The sequence below is a fragment of the Balaenoptera musculus genome, chromosome 13, assembly GCF_009873245.2.
Source record: "Balaenoptera musculus isolate JJ_BM4_2016_0621 chromosome 13, mBalMus1.pri.v3, whole genome shotgun sequence".
Classification (NCBI taxonomy): domain Eukaryota; kingdom Metazoa; phylum Chordata; class Mammalia; order Artiodactyla; family Balaenopteridae; genus Balaenoptera; species Balaenoptera musculus.
This window is the reverse complement of record NC_045797.1, coordinates 6304480-6317688: the sequence shown is the minus strand read 5'-3', so window position 1 is coordinate 6317688 and position 13209 is coordinate 6304480. Positions and strand designations below refer to the sequence as shown.

Below are 13209 nucleotides of genomic sequence, written 5' to 3'. Positions count from 1 at the left end.
CCACAACTACTGAACAGGCGCTCTAGAGCCTGTGAGCCACAACTTCTGAGCCCACGTGCCACAGTTACGGAAGCCCATGCGCCTAGAGCCCGTGCTCCGCAACAAGAGAAGCCACCGCAGTGAGAAGCCCACGCACCGCAACGAAGAGTAGCCCCCGCTCGCCGCAACTAGAGAAAGCCCACGCGCAGCAATGAAGACCCAACGCAGCCAAAAAATTAATTAATTAATTTTAAAAAAACTGTATGCCCTTTAAAAAAAAAAGAAAGAAATAGGCAGCATGATAGGTGTACACATCGCAGTGTGAATAGTCAGGCTGCATGTTGTCAGAGTGGGGGAAGGGTTAGACATTGCCTCGCAGCCTGAGAAGTTTTTGGGAGGAGGTGGGTTGGAGTGAGACAGGGAAGAGCCCATCCGGCTGCTGAGTTGATCCAACAAATCATGGATTTTCCACATCAACACTCCCATTTGTACCATCTACAAAAGACATGGCCTGAGGGGAAGGGTCCAGGGGAGGGATAGATTGGGAGTTTGGGATTGACATGTACACATTACTATATATAAAATACATAACCAACAAGGAACTCTGTTCAATATTCTATAATAACCTAAATGAGAAAAGAACTTGAAAAAGAGTAGATACATGGGGACTTCCCTGGCAGTCCAGTGGTTAAGACTCTGTGCTACCACTGCAGGGGCATGGGTTCAATCCCTGGTCAGGGAACTAGGATCCTGCATGCCAAGCTCCGAAAAAAAAGGAAAAAACAAAGAATAGCTACATGTATATGTATAACTGAATCACTTTGCTGTACGCTCGAAACTAACACAACATTGTTAATGAACTCTACTCCAATATGAAATTTGGAGTATAGTTGGCTTCGGGCTTCTCACTGCGGTGGCTTCTCTTGTTGCAGGAAAAAAAAAGAAAACTAAAAAAAAAAAAAAGAGAATTCCTCAAAAAAAAAAAAAAGGAATTAACAAATCAAAAAAAAAGACCTGGCCCCTGGTGTCATCATCATTTACTACATAAGATGCCTGTTTCCCTGGAGATCATGTTCTACTAAAACTATGAAAACAATTTAAAACCCCCAGTGTTGGTGTGTGTTTGTGGTGGGGTGGAATGTTGCTAAGAATGAATTGTTGTGTCGCTCTGGACTATCAGTTCCTCCAAAGACCCAAAGCAGAGATTACTCTTGACCTCACCAAGGCTTTCTTCCCCTTTACGTTGATTGTCAGAGAGAGAAACTCATTCACAGCAAATTTGCACGGGGGTTTTGTCGAGGTTTTACTATCTCTCCAGCTAGAGAACTTTCTTCTATTTCCGATCCTGTGTAGCCCTTGGCTGATAATAATCACTTGGATTCATGGCTCAAGACGAACTGATTTCATTTGAGGTAAGAGAGCTTCTGATTTTCAAGCCACTTCTGGGACTTCCCCGCAGTGTGTCCACTCCAGCCTCTGCCTCTCAGCTCTCGACACTGAGGGCGCGAGGCGGCCTCGTTCTGCCTGGTCCTGGGATCCTGGAAGCACTTGTCACGCGCCACAGTCCCTCTTTGGGAGTCTGTCACTCACCTCCACACACCAGGTTTACCAGCATGGGGTGGCAGCTCAGAAAAAACCTCCGCCCTGTGACTGTCACCTTTACTTTCATTGGATCTGGAAAGGCTCCACTTTAGGAGGCTGTGTCCAGGGGAAGCACAAGACCCCTCGATTTTAGAGTTAAATGAAGGTGGCCTTGATGAGCACAGACCCCCTCCCCTGCATCTCACATCCCAGCCCTGACTTCTCCACTAGCTCAGGTTTGCGCTTTCACCTTCTTGGCCGTCACTCACCCCTCAGCAGGCTGACGCTTAGTTCTCAGGGCTCTGAGTCCTTCCCTTGCTCTCAGGTGAGTAACAGGACGCTTCCGGGCAGGGCTGCAGCCATGACTCTCTAACAGTTCGGTTTGGACCCGGCGTCCCAGATCGTTGCCCTGGTCCACGTGTGTGCGCGTCATTCTTGTGCCCGAGCCTGGGCTCAGGCTGGTCTGCGAGCCCCCTGCACCCCACACCTCGTGCAGGGCCGGCAGGTAGGCGATCGCAGGGCTCAGTGGAAGAAACGAGAGGAGACCGTGGACGTTGGCTTCCCAGCTGCCAAACAGCAGGTGTCATCCGCTCAGCAGTGTCCAAGGAAGCTCAGCAGCGCCCGGCTTCCTGCACGGGGGCCGCTGGCAGCTCCGGTCCCCTCCCCACCTGGGGGCAGCTCATCACTCATCTTCATCCTGGGTGTCCAAGCACTTCCTTGGGAGGTTCCCCCGGCTGGATCTGCCCTGGCAGGTCCTCAACCAGTGCCTCTACCTTGGCTGCCCAGCGCCAGGCCGCCATCCCCTGTGCTCTGAGAAGACACCCACGTCTGGGCAGTGAGACAGCCGCCCAGCTTGTGCCCATTTATCTGGACCGGTGCCGTCGGGTCCATATGGAGTTACTGGGTGGGAGTGGCCTGTTTCCCCCCTCTCTTATCTCCCCCGGCCTCGACTGGTGGCGTTCTCCAAGCACGCAGGAGAAGCTGCAGCTGACCAGCTCCAGAGGCTGGGATGGCCCCTTTCTGCAAAGACCTGGGAACTTGTGGGGCGTGCCTGTATTTTACAAAGAAGAATAGTTCCCTCTGTGTTCCCAGTTTCTCCAAAACTGTGCTGTGTTTGCAGCGGTCAGCTGTTCAGAGTGGCCAGCTGTCTAACCTCTGCTTTATGGAGCAAACCCTGGTTTCCGTCGTGCCACGTGTCTTAAGTTCTTGTCTCTGTTAAGCAGCAGGGTCTCATCCCTCAGGCTGTGGGGTGGCGTCGTTAGGAGGAACTCACTTGAGGCTGTGTTTGTATTTTCTAACATCTCAGGTTGGCAGCTCCTGTATGTATATTGCAACCTGTTTATATGAGATACTTGTAAAAGCCTGCAGCCGTTTTCTCCCATGTGGCGGCATTGACCTATGACCTGATTTTACATCACAGTATGGGGTGGCCATCGCTGTACAGGTTAGCAGCATTTTTTTCTTTTTTTATTGAAATATAGTTGATTTACAATGTCGTATTAGTTTCTGGTGTACAGTGGAGTGATTCAGTTATACATATATATACATTCTTGTTCATATCCTTTTCCATTATGGTTTATCAGAGGATATTGAATAGAGTTCTCTGTGCTCTACAGTAGGACCTTGTTGTTTATCCATGCTCTGTATACTAGTTCGCATCTACTAATCCCAAACTCCCAATCCATCCTTCCACCATCTCCCTCCCCGCCTTGACAACCACAGGTCTGTTCTCTATGTCTCTGAGTCTCTTTCTGTTTCACAGATAAGTTCATTTGTGTCCTATTTTAGATTCCACGTATAAGTGATATCATATGATATTTGTCTTTCTCTGTCTGACTTACTTCGCTTAGTATGATCATCTCTAGGTCCGTCCATGTAGCTGCAAATGGCATTGTTTCAGTGTTTTTTATGGTGAGTCAGCAGCATTTGACAATGACTTAGTGACAAAAGCTTGTGGCCCGCGGCAGAAAGCCCTGACACCCTGACACGGTCGCTGTGGCCAAGTGACCTCGGCAAGTCACATACACACTCAGTCTCTTCATCTTAACAGGGAGGTATTGATACTGAAGGGGGAAAACCAAGAAGAGAGAATGTTTGTGAAAGAGTTCCATAAAACTGAAAAGTTGTAGTACTCTTCTTATTACTTGCTGTTGTGACCAGCTCGTCATTCAAGCTCCTCCACACCCAGCTGGGTAAATGCCAGCCCCAAGGTGACTTCTTTTTGAATGAAGCACTTGGTTTTCTTTCACACAAGGTACATGCTAGCAATTAAAAACACAATATAGGCCAGTGTTCTCTTGAAAGCTAACGTCATGGGAAAAAGTGAAATCCTTCAACTATAGAAGCCAAACACTTGGAACATCTTGGCAGTGGCTTGGGCTTGCAGTTTGCTTTCGAAAGCTTTTGCCATTTATAAGAACAAAGTAGCCTGAAAACATTTGGTGCCTGAAAATTCAAACTAAATCAAATAGACTCAGCATGTTCCCATGAATTCTAAGATTTTATGGGATGTGTGGGGCATTTCCCCATGATAAATGTGATGTGCTATTTCTTGTGACCTTTTGTTTCTTTCTAAAGAGGGTTGGCCTGTGGAATTGGGACTCAGCTCTGACCACCCTGGAAGAATGCTGTGACTTTCCTCCTGTGTCAGAATTCCTTACAGAGCAAGGATCTCCTGATTTTCAGTGGAACCAGGAGTTTAGTCTTTGGACTGGACACACACAAATACACCGATTCTGGTTAATAAGTTGGTTTTCATTGTGGAGAACTGTGTGGAGGTTCCTTAAAAAACTAAAAATAGAGCTACCATATGATCCAGCAATCCCACTCCTGGGCATATATCCAGAGAAAACCATAATTCAAAAAGACACATGCACCCCAATGTTCATAGCAACACTATTTACAATAGCCAGGACATGGAAGCAACCTAAATGTCCATTAAGAGATGAATGGATAAAGAAGATGTGGTATGTGTATATATATATATATATATATATATATATATATATATATATACACACACACACACACACACACACACACACACAATTGAATATTACTCTGCCATTAAAAATAATGAAATAATGCCATTTGCAGCAACATGGATAGACCTAGAGATTATCCTATTGAGTGAAGTAAGTCAGACAGAGAAAGACAAATATATGATATCCCTTATATGTGGAATCTTTTCTTCTTGTAAAAGATTTAATTTTATTTATTTTTGGCTGTGTTGGGTCTTCGTTGCTGTGCGCAGGCTTTCTCTAGTTGTGGCGAGCTGGGGTTACTCTTTGTTGTGGTGCGCTGGCTTCTCATTGCGGTGGCTTCTCTTGTTGCGGAGCATGGGCTCTAGGCACGCAGGCTTCAGTAGTTGTGTGCAGGCTCAGTATTTGTGGCATGCAGGCTCTAGAGCTCAGGCTCAGTAGTTGTGGTGCACAGGCCTAGTTGCTCTGCGGCATGTGGACTCTTCCCCGACCAGGGATTGAACCCATGTCCCCTGCATTGGCAGGTGGATTCTTATCCACTGTGCCACCAGGGAAGTCCCATGGAATCTTAAAAATGGTACAAATGAACTTATATTTACAAAACAGAAATAGAGTCATAGATGTAGAAAACAAACTTATGGTTACCAAGAGGGAAAGGGCAGGGGAGGGATAAATTGGGAGATTGGGATTGACATATACACACTACTATATATAAAATAGATAACTAATAAGGACCCACTGTATAGCACAGGGAACTCTACTCAGTACTCTGTAATGACCTATATGGGCAAAGAATCTAAAAGAAAAATGGATATATGTATATATGTAACTGATTCATTTTGCTGTACACCTGAAACTAACATAACATTGTAAATCACCTATACTCCAATAAAAATTAATTTAAAAAATCAGTTGGCTTTAAGATGAAAGGAAAGGACCTACAATGGACTGAATATTTGTGCCTCCTCCAGAATTCATATGTTGAAACCCTGATCCCAATGTGATGGTGTTTGGATGTGGGACTTTGGGAGGTGATTAGGTCATGTGGGTGGGGCTCTCGTGGATGGGATTAGTACCCCTATAAGAAGAGGCCAGAGAGCTCAGTAGCCCTCCTTCCACCATGTGAGGACACAACAAGAAGGCCCCCACCTGCAGGTGGCAAGTGAATCCTAACCAGAACTGACCACGCTGGCATCTTGATCTTGGATGTCCGGCCTCCCGAGCTATGCGAAATAAATTCTGTCGTCTAAGCCACTCAGTCTCTGGTCATTTGTTATAGCTGCCAGAATGGACTAAGATAGGACCTCAGAGATCATCCAGCGCAAGGTAGCTCACCTTTTCCAGATGATAATTAGAGGTTCAGAAAGCAAAGGGGCCTCTCCCTGCTCCTGGAGCCCCAGGTCCTGCAGCCAGGCAGACCTGCTGACCCTTCCAGGAGGTTCTGTGCTTCCCTTTTTCCCTGAGACCTGAGGATGTTGCTTCTCAGCTGAAATCCAGCCAATGCAAGGATGAGGCTTTCCCCGGCCTCGGCCAGTACACTCACGCCCGGAAGTACTGGGAGGGGGAATGCCTGCAGCTTGAACGGTCAGCCTCCCCCCAGATCCGTCCTATCTCTCGGAGCACCATGCAATCTGCTCTCCAACGTGACAGTCAGATAAGGGAGTCAGAGTCCCGGGGCTGCTGGGAATGGAGGAACAAGCACACGCAGGACACAGACTGTCCCGTTTCACTTCTGGAACCCACTCGCTCTTGTAGCTGCTGACATCGACTTCCTTCCAGATAAACAGAATAAAAGCACAGAACTCGCTCACTTCCAGGATGAAGGATGAAATGCCTCTTTATTTGAACAACTTCCCAAAGTGCTTCTCACATCTGGGGGGCCGGGGTCCACGGTAGGACTTTCCCACCTGCGCGTCTTTTATGCCTTAACTTTGTCACCTGCGCCGCTTGGGCCTCTCTTTATCACGTTTCCTTAACACATGAGGCAAGGTAAAATGTCATCGGGTCTGGGGTCAGGGCTGTGTCCACTGTCACTGTCGCACACATTAGTGCCTTGGATTCGACAGCAGTCTCTGGAGGGAAGCGCTGTTTGATCCCCGTTTTGTGTACGAGACGCCAAGGCTCAGAGAGGTTAAGAGACTATCACAGGGACATTCAGAGCAGGAATTTGAATGTAGCTCTTTAAAGAAGGACCAAAAATAGAACAGCCGGTTTTATTTACTTTTTCTGAAATGCCACTTCTGAGAAGCTAGGATATGTATAAAACGAATTAAGCATCTTACATGTGACTTTTTTTTTTAAGTGGGTTTTCTTGAGTATGAGGTTATCATGCGGCTGCTGGAGTAGAAAACAACTCCAATCTGGGGTCCGTTTTCAATGCGGCTCTTTGGAGGAGGAGGCCGTGTGCGAGAGGGCACGAAGAGGAAGGCTGGCAGGAAAATCTTTTTTAGGGCAAAATCATTATTCTGTTCCTTGCCATCTTTTAGTAGCTAACCTGCTTTTCAGAATGGTTTCTTTTGCTGTAATAAGGACTCTTAAATCAGGACACTCCTTCCGCCTCTCCTCGTTTTGTCTGGACTCAGGGACATCTTTCTTTGGCCGAACTCAACATAGAGTCAGCACGAAAAGGTAGGGGCCGCCTGGTACCACATTTGCGAAAACACTTTCACCTGACCCTCATCATCCCGGACCTAGAAAACCAGCAGCTACCTTATTGACGCACGAGCCTCCTGGAAGTCACCTGGGTTAACCTGAAGTGTGCCCCTCCACCCCTGACACACACACACACACACACACACAGAGGCAGGAACCTCAGCACTCAGCAGATGCCAAAGAAAATAGATACAGGAAAGGTATTAAAGGCTTTTAAAGGCTCCTCTAAGTCGTTTCTTTTTGATTTGACTCCAGGGGAACTATCTACAAAGCCGGTCCACTTAACTTATGAAGGGCGGTCCAGAAAACCCCAATCCCATCTCCCTCCACCTTTGGGCAGCTGTAGGCAGAGGGGCTGGGCTCGCCATGTGGGCTGGGTTGGATCAGTTCTATCCTTGCCTGTCCTTCTGTCCCCACCATTTATGGAGACAGAAGCAAAACCCCAACACAAACATCTGTACGATAATTCGGTCTGTCCTAGGATTGGCACACATAGGCACAGGCAAAAGCAAATGTGTTCCAGCCACTTTGCTCAGATTTGTACCACACTCTCTCCAAAGAGGAAGGATTATCCATCCAGCACCTTCTCAGAATGAGTGTGTTACCCTACCCGAGAAATTTCTGTTTTTCTCCACCATCCTTTAATAACATCCATCTGAATTATTCTGGGCTGTGTATCAGTTCAGAGAGTTCTAAAAACAAGCTGATTTAGCATTCTTTTTTTTTTTTTTTTTTTTTTTTTTTTTTGGTGGGATCTTAGTTTCCCGACCAGGGATCGAACCTGTGCCCCCTGCAGTGGAAGCACAGAGTCTTAACCACTGGACCGCCAGGGAGGTCCCTAAAAACAAACTGATTTAGGAAGGTATTTTGGTGATGGCAAGTTAAACATGTGCCTTCGACGATGAGGATGGAGATGGTGGGCTTGGGATTACTTGCTGTCAGGACCAACCATGAACTGATAGGGCGAGGAGTTAACTCTGATTCAAGGGGTACTGCGTTGTACCAGTTATGCAAAGGGTGGGCTATGCCAAGTAAATTCCCTTTTTCATCAGTTCCCTACACACAGAACTTTTGGCATCTTGGTTTCAACGCTTTCCTGCTTCTTTGGTCTTGCCTTTTGCTCCTAACATGAAGGTGGGTCTCCTACCCCAAGCATGGTGTCAGTGGAAAGAGGTATACAGAGTTTGGGAGGAATGGTTCACCCCAGCTTTCCCAGAGGGTGAAAAGTTTGATCCAAAATACGAAAAAAAACTTTACAAAGAACATGAGATGAGGTCTGTGAAATGTGAGGCTTCTCTTAGTTCTGGGGCAGATTTTTCAGGATCCAGAATTAAAACCAAGAATAACTTTGAGCCCTTTAGTGTAAGCTTGCCTGGTGGCAGCCCTTGTGTTGCTACTTCTAGGAAATTATGATGTTCCCAAACACCTGAGTCATTCAGCAGTGGGTCCCCGTCCTTCCAGAATTAATTAATGTTCTAGGGCAAACCTAGTATCCCAAAGAGTTTTTTTTTTTTTTTTTTTTCCCCAGCCAAAGAAGAAACTGGAATTCATTTGAATTCAGGCAGAATGAAGAATTCTTTCAGATAACTTGAGGCTCATAGTGGATCTATTTTATCTTCTGTCTAAAAGTTAGATTGTAAACTGCCACATTTATCCTACTATCCTAATCTCTTTGTTATACCTAACCATGGGTTGCCGTTTTTTAAGACAGTTTACATTTTACTTCAGCAGTTTCCGCTTTCAGTAACTATCAGAAAACTTCTGGGAAATATCTGGGGTGAGCTTCTAATCTGAGTGAAGATAAACTGAATTTCCTTCAAACTGGTCCTTTTCTCCTCTTCAAGCTGAAGTGAAGAAAAATTGGGCGCGTGTAGAGAAGATGGTGTGGAAGAGACTTGGATTCTTGTGGCAGAGTCTCCCTGGGAATTTGTCCTCCAAAGAGGAGAGTCGGGGACAATAGACCTGGAGGAAACCTCAGAGTCTCAGGCCACTAACACCATCATGTCACAGATGGGGAAACTGAGGCAGGACCTGGGCAATGGCAGAGCCAGCGTGGAAGCAGGTCTCAGCCCCATGTCCTGAGGTCATTGTCTGCTTCTCTTCACCTCCCTCCCCTTTCTTGCCCACCTGCCTTTCAGTGTACATGTTGATCATTTTTACAAACAGGAACAGGATTACAGCTGTGAAAGAAAAGACAAATACTGCCTAGTTTAAGTCCCCAGATCACCACCGTTGGTTTAGCTCATTTGTATGATTCCCGTTAAGTTGGATGGATAATAATAAACATTTTCAATTTGCTTTCTCATGATTGCATGCACTGATTTAACTTCTTTTCCTTGACAATTAATTTGCATACTCAGTGAGTTGAGACAGAGGGCGTAGTGGCCCCAGGGCCAGCAGACCCCTGGTCTAGCCCCTTTTACCCGTGGGGAAGTTCGTTATTTCTCTGCATCCTCTGAGAAGTTGAGAATACAAGGCCCACTTTCTGACAGGAAGATAGTCTTTGAACAGTAGTTAAAACAGCTGTTGAATGTTTAAATAACACTTTTTTCTTCTTGATGGAATTTAGGATTTATTGAAAACTGTGCCTTGTTAGTACATGCAAAGGATGTTAAGGCAAACTGTTCTCGTCTATATCTGGGGTGTCTATATTTTGATAGTTTACATGAAAAACAAAAGTTAATGGCATTATTTTGTTCACCTCTCCAGACCCCCGGGCCTTTGCCCATGCTGTTCCCCCCACCTGGAACACCCTTCCTGCCTTTATCACCTGCTGACTCCTGTTCACCCTTTTGGACTCAGCTCTGGCCTCCAGGATCCTTCCCTGAGGGGGTCTAATGGGTGTGCTCTGGAGTCCTCCAGAACCTCTTGCATGTCTTTTTCGTGGCAGTATCTAGCTTTTACAGTTTGGAAGTTACCAGCTTCTGTGGCTGTCTCCCCACTAGACTGTAGGTCCCTGGGAGTGGAGATCAGAATTTCCCCTTTGTCTTGCAGGAGCTGCTGTGTAGCAGACATGCTCCATCAGTGTTTGTTGAACTGAACCGAAGGACAGAAAACCTCTGTTCATTTGAACTGGGTCATGGGACCCACTTTAATAAAGTTACATCATTTAGTCTGAGGGAGAATGGATACACGTATATGTATGGCTGAGTCGCTTTGCCGTGCACCTGAAACTATCACAACATTGTTAATCACTATACTCCAATATAAAATAAAAAGTTAAAACAAGTAAATAAAGTTACATCATTTAGTCATTTTGGGTCCTTGAGATCCTGTGTTGTATTAAGTGCTCTCCTCAGCCAAGGGCTAATCCACTTGTGTTCACAGGCCCTGGTTCCTCAAAACGCAACCATCTACCTCCTGGTGGCCACTGGACAATCTTTCCGCTACAGCCTTTCTTCTTGTCTTAATCCTTTTCAGCCCAATGTTCCTGAGGCTTTAGGGTTCAGAATCTGGAATTCCAGATCTGATATCTCAGAGAACATCAGGTGCCTGTGAAGTCACATGTCCCATCGCGGCGGGGCAAGGAACACTGCGAACTACATCCATCGGAGAAGGTCACATAGGCTGAGTGGAAAGAGCACGTGACAACGGATGGTCTGATTCCATTTCAGTTAGAACATGGCAAAATGAAAGGAGTGATCTCTCTGCCAAACAGAAGTGTGGGGAGGTGGTAGAACACAGTGCTTACAAGTCATGGGGATGGTGTGTAGGCTGCCTGGGTTCAAATCCAGCTCTGCTCCCGGCCAGCTGTGCAACTTAGGAAAGTGGCTAACACCCAGAACCTCCGCGTCTTCCTCTGTCCAGTGGGGATATGGCGGTTCCTACTCCTTGCTGTCGTTCTGAGGATTAGCTGAGATGCTATATGCAGAGCCCCTAGGGTTGTGCTGGCAGTACAGGAGGCAAGCAGTTAGTTGTCACTATTCTGTTCTCTACAGTGAACATGTTTGCTCAGGCCAATTATACCTATGAAAATTTTGGAAAAAGTATGAAATGTTTAGATAAAGCCAGCGATCATAATCCCTACCTGTGTAGCTGGCACTGCTACAGGGCTGTGTAGGAGACAGGCCGGACCAGTGACCGATGGCTGTGCCCAGGGACTAAGTCAATAGCCAGACTGACCCTGCAGAATTACACACACACACACACACACACTCGCGGAGTTAAGCCCCCAGGTGCCAGGAAAACTGGAGTGTAGTCTCCCTGGGTATCTACATGCCCAAAGGGATGAAGCCCAGACTTTGGAAACATCTCAAGGTCATAAAAACCCAGACACAGGAGACTCTCTGACTTCCAGAGATATTTTATTTACATTCCAAAAGGTCAAGGTAAGAACCCAGGGTCCTTTCCCTCCCATCTCAAAGGAGCAAAGGTTTCTCTCCTTCCTTTCCAGGCAGGGAGGGAGGCACCTGCTTCTCTCCTGCACAAAAGCAGGCAGAATCCTTTGTTTTCCATCCCGCGTCGCTGGGGTGTCATCGGCACGTGTAGAAAGTTCCCATCGGCTCTCATCACCACGCCCAGGGATCTGGGTCTGGGGGCCCACACTGCAGGGCCACTCCGGCTGCCTCGTGTTTCTGCAGTGTTCATTTATATAAAGCATATAACTGTGAGTGGGCAACATCTCAGACCCTGCACAATTTGACAAACAGGTCCGTATAACTGGGTGTTTCGCTGGCCCAGAGAACCCTGGGTCCCTGTCTGTAGGACGTGTCTGAACACCGAGGGAGCTGGGTCAGCACAGCGCCCAGGGTACATCGGCAGGACCAGGTGAATCCAGGTGACCTCACTGGCATTCCTTCTTTTACCAGAGAGACCCTGTACATCAGTAAACAGCCAATTTCTACAAATTGTAGCTGGATTCTTTAATAGTAAAGTACGGTTCTAATGAAATGACTCTGCCCCAAGCTGTTCCTGAAAGGAGTGAAAAAATGCTGCAGTCTCCTGGTGTTCCCACTTTTGATCAGCCTCATCTGGGAATTTAATACATTTTCTGATCAAAGTCCAAAGTCTCTGCTTTGCTGCAGCTTTAATCTTTGGCTATAAAGCGTCCTTCTATTACACACACACACACACACACACACACACATAAAAATCAGGTTACAGCCAAACAGGGGGTTGGAGGGGGTGGGTAGGGAATATATATCTAGATAAAGAAGTAATCAGTGCCTTCATTATGGGAAGGTGCTTGGACAGTTCAGGTAAATGTTAACAATTTTTTCAATGTAACTTTTCAGTATGTTTGAGATATTTTATTCTATATACTGAATTTTGTTCATTGTTGAAATGGTCCTAAGCCATGTTCTGCTGTTTTTTGATGTTTATGTCAAGAAAAAGAAGAAAAATAATTTAAATTCAAATGCTTTTTGAACTCCAGTATTTAACTTATTTTTTTTTAATTTTTATTCAAATATAGTTGATTTACAATGTTGTATTAGTTTCAGGTGTACAGCAAAGTGCTTCAGTTATACATATATATAAATATATCTTCTTTTTTCCATTCTCTTCCATTATAGGTTATTACAAGATATTGATTATAGTTCCCTGTGCTATACAGTAGGCCCTTGTTGGTTATCTGTTTTATATATAGTAGTTTGTATATGGTAACCTCAAACTCCTAATTCATCCCTCCCCTACCCCCCTTTCCCCTCTGGTAACCATAAGTTTGTTTTCATTTTTTTTTTAATTAATTAATTTTATTTTTTTTGGCTGTGTTGGGTCTTTGTTTCTGTGTGAGGGCTTCCTCCAGTTGCGGCGAGCGGGGGCCACTCTTCATCGCGGTGCGCGGGCCTCTCACTGTCGCGGCCTCTCTTGTCCCGGAGCACAGGCTCCAGACGCGCAGGCTCAGTAGTTGTGGCTCACGGGCCTAGCTGCTCCGCAGCATGTGGGATCTTCCTGGACCGGGACACGAACCCGTGTCCCCTGCATTGGCAGGCGGGTTCCCAACCACTGCGCCACCAGGGAAGCCCCATAAGTTTGTTTTCTATGTCTGTGAGTCTGTTTCTGTTTTGTAACTAAG

General features: G+C 46.2%; 1 protein-coding gene across 6 annotated transcripts in view; it reads left to right on the top strand.

Moving 5' to 3' along the window:
• Positions 1–13209, top strand: part of NPAS2 (neuronal PAS domain protein 2) — a 191373-nt gene that overhangs the window by 7336 nt on the left and 170828 nt on the right. For 2 of the 6 annotated variants that reach the window (XM_036873518.1, XM_036873509.1), the window contains exon 1: positions 1371–1391. The exons of the other annotated variants lie outside the window; for them this stretch is intronic. The gene's annotated coding sequence lies outside the window, so the exon portion shown is untranslated. Of the gene's footprint in view, positions 1–1370; positions 1392–13209 lie in introns of those variants that run through there. 6 annotated transcript variants of the gene reach the window in all.